Source organism: Lycium barbarum, chromosome 1, assembly GCF_019175385.1.
Source record: "Lycium barbarum isolate Lr01 chromosome 1, ASM1917538v2, whole genome shotgun sequence".
In the NCBI taxonomy this organism is placed as follows: Eukaryota; Viridiplantae; Streptophyta; class Magnoliopsida; order Solanales; family Solanaceae; genus Lycium; species Lycium barbarum.
Window position 1 is genome coordinate 17,841,938 of NC_083337.1, and position 11,904 is coordinate 17,853,841.

At 36.9% G+C, this 11,904-nt stretch overlaps 1 long non-coding RNA gene and 1 other non-coding gene across 2 annotated transcripts; one reads left to right on the top strand and one right to left on the bottom strand.

Annotated features, from left to right (window-relative positions):
- The first annotated feature begins 3,934 nt into the window (after positions 1 to 3,934).
- On the top strand, positions 3,935 to 4,041 carry LOC132619126 (small nucleolar RNA R71). Its single transcript, XR_009574524.1, has one exon. It is a non-coding gene; the product is annotated as a small nucleolar RNA R71 (small nucleolar RNA).
- A 1,192-nt stretch (positions 4,042 to 5,233) lies between these two features.
- Positions 5,234 to 11,078, bottom strand: LOC132632370 (uncharacterized). Its single transcript, XR_009579365.1, has 3 exons — positions 10,880 to 11,078; positions 7,310 to 7,416; positions 5,234 to 5,901 (listed from the first exon to the last, which is right to left on the bottom strand). It is a non-coding gene; the product is annotated as an uncharacterized LOC132632370 (long non-coding RNA).
- Between the last annotated feature and the right edge of the window lie 826 nt (positions 11,079 to 11,904).

Here is an 11,904-nt window from a genome sequence, read left to right on the forward strand (position 1 = left end):
CACCTTGGATGCAGTTCTATTTCCACTGTGATGCCCACCAACCGGAGAATCATGACAAGCCTTCAAAATATCCATCACCTCAGATTCAACCACACATCTTCTGATCATATTGTCAGCACAAGTCCTGAATAAGTAAGGCTCATCCCAATAATACTGTTGGTAATCTCTCAAGAATTTTTTCTTTTGATATGCCTTCAAATCTTCAGGAACAATGTCAGTTACCAAATAATTGGCAATATCGGCATACCATGGTGCCACATCATTGGAGATTACCAAGACTCTTTCATCCGGAAAGGTGTCATCAATATCCAGCACATCAATCGGTCTCCCCGGTGCTTCAAGTCTGGAGAGATGGTCGGCTACTTGATTTTCTGACCCTTTTCGGTCTTTGACTTCAAAGTCAAATTCTTGTAGCAACAACACCCATCTTATCAACCGAGGCTTAGCATCCTTTTTAGCCATCAAATAACGCAAGGCAGCATGGTCAGTGTGAACCACTACCTTGGCACCCAATAAATAAGCTCGGAACTTTTCAAAGGCATAAACAATAGCAAGTAGTTCCTGCTCCGTTACTGTATAGTTCGTTTGAGCTCCATTCAGTGTTTTGCTGGCATAATAAATTGGGTGCAAGATTTTGTTAAGCCGTTGAGCAAGCACAGCGCCAATTGCAAGACCACTAGCGTCACACATTAATTCAAATGGCAATGACCAATCCGGAGACACAACAACAGGTGCGGAGGTTAATTTCAGCTTCAACTCGTCGAAAGTCTTGATGCACTTCTCATCAAAATTGAATTTGGACTCTTTTTCCAAGAGTTTGCACATTGGGTTTGCAATTTTGGAGAAGTCTTTGATAAATCTTCTATAGCATCCGGCGTGTCCCAAGAAACTCCGAACTCCCTTTACTAAAATGGGTGGAGGGAGTTTTAAAATCACATCAATTTTGGCTTGATCAACCTCAATCCCTCTTTCAGAAATCTTATGGCCAAGAAAAATTCCCTCCTTCACCATAAAATGACACTTTTCCTAGTTGAGGACGAGGTTTGTCTCCTCACACCTTTGCAGCACCCGATCAAGATGGTCTAAACATTCATCGAATGAATCTCCCACCACAGAGAAATCATCCATGAAGACTTCGAGAAACTTTTCAACCATGTCAGAGAATATTGACATCATGCATCGTTGGAAAGTAGCTGGGGCATTGCAAAGACCAAATGGCATTCGGCTGAAAGCGAAAGTCCCATAGGGACAAGTGAAAGTAGTCTTTTCTTGGTCTTCCAATGCAATGTTGATTTGGTTGTAACTTGAGTACCCATCCAGGAAACAATAATAAGACCTTCCAGCTAGCTGATCAAGCATTTGATCAATAAAAGGCATAGGGAAATGATCTTTGCAAGATGCAGTGTTCAGCTTCCAGTAGTCCATACGCACTCTCCAACCGGTGACAGTTCTTGTCGGAATCAACTCATTTTTAGAGTTAGGGACAACGGTGATGCACCCTTTCTTTGGCACACACTGGATTGGGCTTACCCATGGACTGTTGGCAATTGGATAAACCACCCCAGCATCTAGCCACTTAATAATCTCTTTCTTTACCACCTCTTGCATCGGTGGATTTAATCTTCTCTGATGCTCAACACTTGGTGAACTTTCCTCCTCTAACTGAATTCGGTGCTCACAAATTCCGGGGGGAATCCCCCGGATGTCTGCAATAGTCCAACCCAAAGCTCTTAAATGCTTCCTCAAAACTGCGATGAGTCTTTGAGTTTGGCACTCATTCAGAAGTGATGACACAATAACTGGGAGTGTGGAATTTGCTCCAAGAAACTCATATTTAAGATGGGATGGATGTTGCTTGAGTTCCAACTTCGGTGGCTCAATAATTGATGGTTTTGCTGGAGGAGTGGTTCATTTCTCTAGATCAAGAGATAATTTCTTGGGCCCATAAGAGTAAGATCCCAGACCGGTGAGTGAATTCACTGTCTCAATATATCCCTCCATTTCTTCTGCATCAAAGTTCACCAAGATGGCCGATAATGCTTCACCCAAGCATTCTTCCTCCATTTTGAATTCTACCGCTTCATCCACCACATCAACAGAATTAATGACTTAAATACTTTGATAAAGACTAGGTAATTTCATACCCTTGTTGGCGTGAAAAGTCACCTCCTCATCGTTCACCCGGAACTTGATTTAATTCTTCTCGGAATCCATAAGAGCCCTCCCTATCGCAAGGAAAAGTCTCCCTAGAATAATAGGAATTTCTTGATCAATAGCACAGTCAAGAATCACAAAATCTGCCGGCAGTAGGAATTCCCCGATTTGAACAAGCACATTAACAATTACCCCCACTAGCCTTTTTATCGATCTGTCAGCCATCTGCAACCTCATGGTAGTTGGCCTTGGCATCCCTAATCCTGATCTCTTGAAAATCTCAAGGGGCATAAGATTTATGCTAGCCCCGCTATCACACAAAGCCTTAGCAAAATCCTGCTGCCCTATAGTGCACGGAATAGTGAATTCTCCAGGATCTTCTCTTTTTTGCACTGTGGTCTTGGAAATAATGGCACTAACGCGATGAGTGATACCCACAGTGTCGTGTTTCAATGGCTTCTTCTTCTTTGTTAAGAGATCCTTTAAATACTTATCAAACCCAGGCATTTCTTGGACAGCGTCCATGAAAGGAATGTTCATCGTCAACTGCTTGAGTTGATCGTAAAATCGCAAGAACTTGTCATCTTCTGTTTTCCTCACTAGCCTTTGAGGAAAAGGCGGTGAAGATTTGAACAATTGGCTCAAAGGGCGTAGAGTGCCAAAAAGTTTTGCTTTCCCCTTTTCCTGTTTTTCTGCTTGTGCCTTGAGATTATCAAGATTCTGCTCCTCTTCAGCTATAATAGGGACTTCCTCCTCTGTTTCTTCCTCCACAATAACATCAGATATATCAGGCTGCGCTTCTTCTTCAACAATTGGCTCGAGATCAATCACCTTTTTCTCAGCACCTTGAAGTATTTTTCCACTTCGAGTGCTAATAGCAGCTATATGCTCCACAGAGTTTACCCCATTACCTTTCAGATTTGGAACTGTATCACTTGGTAGTTGTCCACGTTGAGGAGTATGCACTTCTCTGGAAAGGTCTCTGAATTACAATTCAAGCTTCTGAATGGAAGCTGAATGAGATAGTTGAACCTGAGACATTCCCTTGATTGTGCTCTCTGTTCTGTCCTGATTCATTAGCATTTTATGCATCATACTTTTCAGCTCCGCAGAATCATTAGGCGCATTACTAGCAGAGTTGCTAGCTGAATTGTCTCTCCACTGTTGGGAATTTGATGCTTGCCCCCTTGGTGGAATGTAGGGGCTCGAGCTCTTGTTGCCATAACTATTGTTATTGTAATTCCCTTGATTTGGATTTCCCTGATCATTTATGCTATAATTGTTCCCTTGAAATTGGTGTTGAGGCTTTTGCCATGGGTGATGACCCGGTCCTTGATAGTTTTGCCTTTGATAGCCCCCTTGCGAGTTGTTGATATAATTAGCATCTTCATACTGTTGTTGCCCATCTTGGTACACCCCCTCAGGGACTTGATACATGCCCTGTGGATGAGGTGGTAACTCCTCAACAACTTTTACCCCTTGTGCATCCTTTTCTGCCAACTTCTTTGATAATAGATCCACCGTGGTTTGCCATTGAGCAAAGGCATGATCTCTCTCATGGTTTTCTTTTGCAACGGTAGCTAGTGATGGACTACCATAAGAGAGACTCTCACTATCAGTTGAATTCCAAACTTGATTGTGGGTGGTGAGTTTATCAAGCAAACGAGTGATAACGATAAATGACTTGTCCATGAAGCATCCTCCTGCGGCAGTATTGACAGCGATCTGATTCATTGTATCTAAGCCCTTGTACAATTTCTCCATGAGAATAGCATCTGGAAACCCGTGAGTTGGAGATTGAGCTAGATAATACTTGAACCGCTCCCATGCCGAATATAATTGTTCCCCCGGGAGCTGTTTGAACTCAAAGATCTTATCTCAAAGTTCAGCCTTTTTGCTTGGTGGGAACCACTTCTTCAGAAATGTGTTGGCTAGCTCGTTCCAGGTATGGATAGAATTGCTGGGAAGCTTTTCATACCATTCCCTTGCTTGGCCAGCCAAGGAATATTTGAAGACTTGTAACCGCAGTGCATCAACAGAAATAGCACCTTGGGATTGTTGAGCACACACATGCACGAAGTTCTTCAAATATCGAAGTGGACAATCCTCCAAAGAATTTCGGAAATAACCTTCAAGTTTCAGCAGCTGATAGATAGAACTATCAATTTTGAACGTAGCATTTCCAGTCTTAGAAGTGACCACAGCAGAAGCATAATCAGCCTCATTGATGAATTTCGCAAATATATTCTCCTCCTCATCCTCTTCTGGTGCAGGTGGGTTCACTTGGAGTCCACCTTGGTTTCCCTGATTGCGATTCTATCTTCCAGCCATGTTCACCTGGTTCACCACAACAGCAAACAAGGTGTAATGGAATAGAAAAAGTTTTAAAGAAGAGTACGCACAATCAGTAATTTCTAAACCGTATTCCCCGGCAACGGCGCCAAAAGTTGATACGCTCAAATTACACCTATTAATGGCGTAAAGCGGACGTTGTCAAATATAGTAACCCAAACAAGGTTGGGGTCGAATCCCACAGGAAATATGGAGAGAAAAGGATACTAATTGTATGCGATTCTAGTCTTTAAAGGCTTTAATCCTATTCCGAATGTTTTAAAAAGAGATTTGGTTTGGAACATCTATTTTGAAGTGTTTAGAATTTGTTTTAGATTTTGAGAACCAAAGTTGTGTCCCCGAGATGATTAGATGTTATGCTATGGGTGTCAATATGATATATTTCTAATGGGTCAAGGTTATGTATGCACTTAATCTCTAATACACTTTCTAATATTTTCCAATAGTTAGAAAGTATTTTTTTTTCATGATTTTCCCAAATGCAAAAAAGTTATAAATAAGGTTGATTAAATATGTCAAGTAGAACTCATCTTATCCCTAAGCAAGTTCATTAAACGAGAGTTAGCGCGCCGAGTCCTTGTTATATTATTTCAAATCACACCTTAGTTCATCTTTTCAAATAAACTAGGGTTTGTGCATAAACAAGTGTTTGCTACCACTTATAGAACAATGAATACGAGAAATAATAAAACACATCACAACTCATTATATATATATATATACAGTGTTAGATACCCATTACATAGCACCCATCATTTGGGTCCACAACTTTGATTAAAGAAACTACTCACACATTATGGTCTTAAAAGTAGGAAGCAATAAATGAGACATAAAGCTTACAAAGTGTAATAAAGATGATGGAAAATGAAATCTTGTTGTCTTCATTAAGCTTCAAAAGGAGAGTATTCAATGCTCACCCACCAAATGAACTTTTTAAGTGGTTACAATAAAAATCTGGATGCAAAGAAAAACCTAAAATGTTCTTTAAATAGGCTCCAAAAACGCACAGCAGAAACTGACAAAAGTGCCCCCGATAGCAAGATCGACGGACCGTCGATCGTTCAACGATCCGTCGATTTCTCCGTCCTTTGTACCTTCAGTAATGTGTCCCATTCGACGGTGCCGTCGACCAGTTTGACGCTTCATCGAGTATTCTGTCTTTTTCTCCTTTTTTTGAGAGATCCTGCTTGACGACACAAACAACGAACCGTCAATCAGTTCGACGCTTTGTCGATGCCTCCGTCCTTTGTCGTCTTCAACTTTGTCATCACTGGAAAATCGAGCTTATCGACGCTTCAAAGGACTGTTCGTCGGCTGATCGACGGACCGTCGATTCTTCATTTCTGGCCAATTTTTCTTTTGTTCTTTGCTTTTTGCTTTTGGGCCATTGTTTTCCTAAAACACAACAAAACATATTAACGAGAACCACACTTACTTGAAAACAACCAAAATTCATAGTAAAAAGGCATCGAATGTGCCACAAATCCGCGGCACATCACGGGTACAAATCTATTTATTCCCTTGATTCTTTTCTCCTAATATTTTTCTGTAATTCGAGGGTCGTCTAGAGTTTGGCGTAGAGTACTCTCCAAGAAACCCTAACACATATTGTGCTCAACTTGTAGAGTCTCACAAAAGTTCGATGTCTACAAATTTGTTGTAAGCAAATTGGCACGCCCAGTGGGACCAGTTCTGCCCTTCATCTCTTCTCTTACAAATCAAATCTGCAGTGAAATATAGAAGCTCCATTTTTATAGATACTTCAAGTCTCGTCTTCGAGTTTCGGCAAGCCTATAACCCAACAAACCTTGAAGTAGGGGGCATTTGTAGACATCAAAATTTTGTGGGACTTTACAAGTTGAGCCCAATATGTGTTAGGGTTTCTTGGAGACTGCTCTACCCTAAACCCTAGATTATGCCTATATAAAGGACACATATTCACTTGAAGAGGGATCTCATAAATCCCATAAACTCATGGGTATTCAAGAAGAGGTCAATATGTGGCCGGATATTTCTTGACAACCAAATACTTCAAGAAGATCCACAATATCCTTTCATGGAGATCAAATACATCCCAAGAAAGTCCAAATCCAAATCATCCTACGTTCGAGAAACAAGCTACTAACAGCCCTCAAATTACGGAGAAATATTAGGAGAGAAGAATCAAGGGAGTAAACAAATCTTGTACCCGCAATATTCATCAATAAAATCTATGTTTCAACATATTTTGTTTGTGGTTGTAATTTACTTTCCGCATATCAAAAATTTGTTGCAAACAAACATATAATAAGGGAAAGTTGCAAAATATGTACACATTTTTCTAGACTCACTATAGAAATATGTAGATATCAGTTCGTAAGTATGCACCAAACTTGTCTCAAAAACATATTTTCAAAAGTTTCTGTGAAGTTGATGCAAAAAGATGATGCCTGTCATGAGTCTTGTTTAATTTAAAAAAGACATCTTCACATCGTCCAAATTTTTATCTTTCAAAGGTTGTCTTTCGCAAACTACTGACAGGATTTGAAGTGGTTCTTTTATAAATATATGGCCATGTAATTGTTATACGTAATGATCAGCTATGGTAAATATATTGACCTTTCACATTTTAAACGTCATGAGTTATATATGCCATCTCGGGAAGGACATATAAGCAAACAATTAGGAACATGGAATTAAATATAGAGGAAAAATTGATTTTTTTTTTCCAATTGCCGATACCCAATTCCTCCTCACAATAAGTGTTTTGAAAATTAAAAGTAAATAATTTATCCATAAAAGCATAAGAATCGTGTATTAGTACCTTTTCGTCAATGAAAATCATATCCAAACTCATCAACTCTTCATATTTCTTAGGAATAATGGCATCCCACATCTTGAACGTCAAATTATCCCGATCAGTATCCAACTCTGAGAAAAAAAGAGTACGACACGCTTAAAATTCAATAAAAACCAAGTCAGAGCAAGTAATAGCATGCAAAAATCACTTACAGTCTATATATAGGGCAAACATATAGTATCAAGATGCAGAGGAATGTAGTGTCAATGTAAATATCAGTGATTAATACGCATTACAAGTGATTCATCAAAGTATATTGTCCAAGGATGTTAAATTTCTCCACCAAAAATCTACAACATTAACATGAATGTACATAAGCAAAGAGTGAACTTACACTGATTTGGTGAGAAAGTGCCAAGGCTAATCGAATTCTCATACAGCGTTCAATTTCGTCGGTAAAATAGATTAACATAATACTTGGTAATAGAGAGTGTACAAGACTAGTATAGAAAGAAGTGCTTATGTTTCATAATCGATGTAGAAACTTGGTAAAGCTTTTCACTGTCATAAACTATTAAATTTAAAAGATCTTCCTGAGAATGAAAATAAACATATGGACTACCAAAAGGTGAAAATACCTATGCACCATACGCCAACAATTATTTCTGGGGAATGTCAACCAATGCATCTGCTGAAATACATGTGTATGCAGTTTCACTTGGAAGAAGCAATTGGTAAATGAAAAATTCATTTACAGAGAGTTGCTAAATTGCCACACCAATTTAATCCAAATTTGGGTACACTTATGTAAAAATTATCATAACCTCTATTGTACAATTTTAAATTAAAATAAATTTTGAGAAGAAAAGATAGAAATGACATTAAGTAAGCATAAATTATTAAATTTGACTTAAATAGTCATATGAATTTACTCCATTTTGACCATTGTGACCAAAATAGTGTGACAAAAAGACCTTATCATTGATTTAAAGGACTTTCAAGTTCCAACAAATGAAACATGAAGTTGACTTTGGAAGGAAAACCGCTTAAGGGCTTTATTGCAAGCAAATTTAATGTATCAGTAAATACTACTACAACGTGGGTTGAATCATGGGCTGAATCTGAGAATTTATTGGGCTTTATTGCTACGTGGGCTGACTATTTTAAAGGGATATAAATTCAACTTTTATTTATGAGCCTTTTATTAATATAATTAGTTAATAGATAATGTAGAGAAATGAAGGAAACAATACCAAAAAAGGAGAAAAAAGATAAATAGGAATGCTGGCCATAGAGATGTGCCACATCACCTTGTCTATGTCTAGCTTTATATTATATATAGATTGATTGAATTAAATCTAAACTTACTAATTGCTTCTCAATTCTATCTGATTAATAATTACTTTGCCAAATTGAAACAATTTAATGTCTCATTTAAAGTCAACCATAGAGTTGACTACCTGTTAAATTCACTATTTTTGTTTAAATTAATTGAATTAGATCTAAGCTTTCCTGTTAAGAGTACACGCTTCTCCGTTTCTTAGTAATGTTGTTTTGAAAACATGAATATAACCATTATAACTTTATTTTAGTTAGCTTACTATTATTTAACATAATAAATTTGTGTTTATTTTGTCACACCCTTTTTTTGCGCCCACGCGCTATAAACGCGCAAGTTTTTATTATTAAAGGGTTTTTCCATTTGAAGTGACGGTTTTGAAAATGGATTATTTTATTTACAGAGTCATCACTTGGAATTGAGTTTTGGTGTTCCAAGCCACCTTATGAATCCCTAATCAAAAGGAAATGACTCTTTTATTATGGTCCGCGAAAACAGAAGACCGGGTAAGGAATTCTGTTGACCGGGGAGAAGGTGTTAGGCATTCCCCGAGTCCCGTGGTTCTAGCACGGTCACTTTATCGACTTATACTTAGCTTAAACTAATCTTTGGACATATTATGTATCTGAGCCTTGATTTGCTCGTACTTTTAGTTATTAAACTTTTTACTTCTTTTTTTTGTCTTAACTCGGATGCGTAACCGCATTCCGGATCTTTTAAGCTTCTCAAAATAAGATGCATAACTGCATTCTTACTCGAAACAAAATTAATTATTAAAAAGAGTTCGGCCAAGGTACGTAACCGCATCCTTGAGTTATTAGGGTGTCTCGGAATAAGATGTGTAGCCGCATTCTTAGTCGAAACAAACATCTTAAAACGCGCCTAAAGCTCATCTAGCGTTAAATGCAATTATTTGTCTCTGAAATTCGAGACTTAATATTATTATTTGGTTATATTTTTTTTAGTCCTTTTTCACTCTTTGACAACGGGTTTTGAATAAATTCGCAACTCATCTCGCTCCCTTACAATTGGTTTTTCCGCTCTTTTCTTTTATTCTTGACAACGGGGTTTAAAATAATTCGCGCCCCATCTCGCTCATCTCACAATTAATTAATTAATTTGTTTGAGCCTTACACTTTCACCTAGGCTCACTGTTACACGGTCAAGATGATTCCCGTCGCCCTTGTCGATTAATATGTGAGATGTACCCAATAAATTAGACTAAATATCCAATAATTTCATAAGAAACGTGGAAGCAAAACAGTAAATAACAAAGTCAAGTATGCAAATTTAGTTTTCAAGACTAACACGTTAATTTCTAAACTATTCATTCAACTGAAGCTTTCTTTTAAAAGAGGATTGAATTTACAATTACATATTAATCAGCCAGCCATTAACTAGTATTTAAAAAAAAAAAGTGAATTTGAATATCTATCCAAGTAAGGATCCTATAATTATTACACCCAAACATTAAATTCAAAACACATTATAATCCTCCATAATCAAAAGGAACAGAAAAAATGCCTTTTACCGAAATTGGAGCAATTTAACATGAAGGCATTCAACCATATATAGACAATTTACTTTCTAAATGAAAATAAGCTTTCGAATTTCAACAAATAAAAATACTAAAAAAACAGGTGTATTTTTTTTATTATTTTGTAAAATTGAACAAATGATACTTTTAAACGTTTATAGTCATTATCACAAAAAAAAACTCATGCTTTGACCATGATTTAATAAAGCTATTTCCTTAGCCTACTAACAGTGAAGAATTAATGCATGAACCTACATATTGATTTATTATTGTTTAGTATTTTGGAGAACATACAAGAAGAGCCTCTAGCCTTAGAAAACCAAAGAAATCTCACTTATTTAAACCCATGCTCTTCAATCCAAAACCAACGTCCATTCATGAAGTTTAAAAGACCTTAGCAACGAAACTTTAAACCCCATTTTTTTTTGTTGTAATTTTCTGGGACAATAATTGTTCTCATAACTTGAATGTTTTAAGCTAAAACCCAAAATGTCAACTGTCAAACATATTAATCTATTTCAAACTAAAAAAAAGAACACACCAGGCCATGTTCATACGGAGAGGAAGAACTGAAATTAAACATATTTCTTAGCCCTAGTTAAGAAAGAACTTATTACTTCCAAAATATCACAAACAGAAAAGGAATCTTCATAACCAAATTTATTCAACTATCAAAGGCAGTAATAGCAAGAAGTGAAAGACAAGATAAAAATGGCACCTTTGAGGCGATAAATTTTGATTAAACAAATATCTTTTAGTCGGAGCTTTGACCGGAAACTTGCTGGAAACCTCAACCTCGTCTGCTCCGTGTGAACCAAGTGTTAATAGTTGATTTGGGATTAAAGAGAAAACAGAGGATTAAAAACAAAAGGTGTTCCTATTGGTGTTTGCTAGCGATAACGAATGAACCATTCATTTTTTTTGTTGCTCTATGTTGCGGCTGATTTGATGTGTAGGTCCCTAGGTTTCTATAATTAGATATTTATATGGTATCTAGGTTAGGGTTTTAAGTAGGGGTGTTCATGGTTCGGTTTGGGTCGGTTATTGATTAAAACCATAACCAAACCAATTTAGTCGGTTTTTAAATGTCTAAAACCATAACCAAACCAAATAAAATAATAACCACTGGTTTGGTTATTGTCGGTTTGGTTCGGTTTGGTTGGATTTTTCGGTTTATGACTAGCAGCCATGAGACTTATCAGTAAAACATTAAAAAGTTGAAAAAAACATGTCTTTTTTTTTGTTCAAACGATAACTTTTATTTATCGTTTAAGGTGGAACATACATCATAGAAATATTTTCACTATTAGTAATAATGTCATACTCAAGTTACCCAAAGTTGCTAAACTATTACATATAGAGCTAAAAACTAACTGCTCCATTTTTGTCATCTTAATATACATACCTGGAAATAAAGTAGAGCATAGGAGCTTTTAGTTGTTGTTACAAACATACATATTAATTAAACATAAAGATTACCTAAAATTAAAATGAAAATATATGAAATAAAAAAACTTTGTGTAATGATCCCAAACTTTGGGGCAATACTTGCATTTTGTCCTCAATTCTCCCATTTTATTAAAAACACCTTGTGTAATGATCTCAAACTTCATATGTTTTTCTATCATTATCCCCAGGGCTAGGGTCTCGACTACAAAGAGTTGTTCTTTTCTGCCTTTTAGGAGGATTACCCACGGAAGAAGTATTAGGGCATTACCATGTGCTTGAGTTGCAGCAAATGCT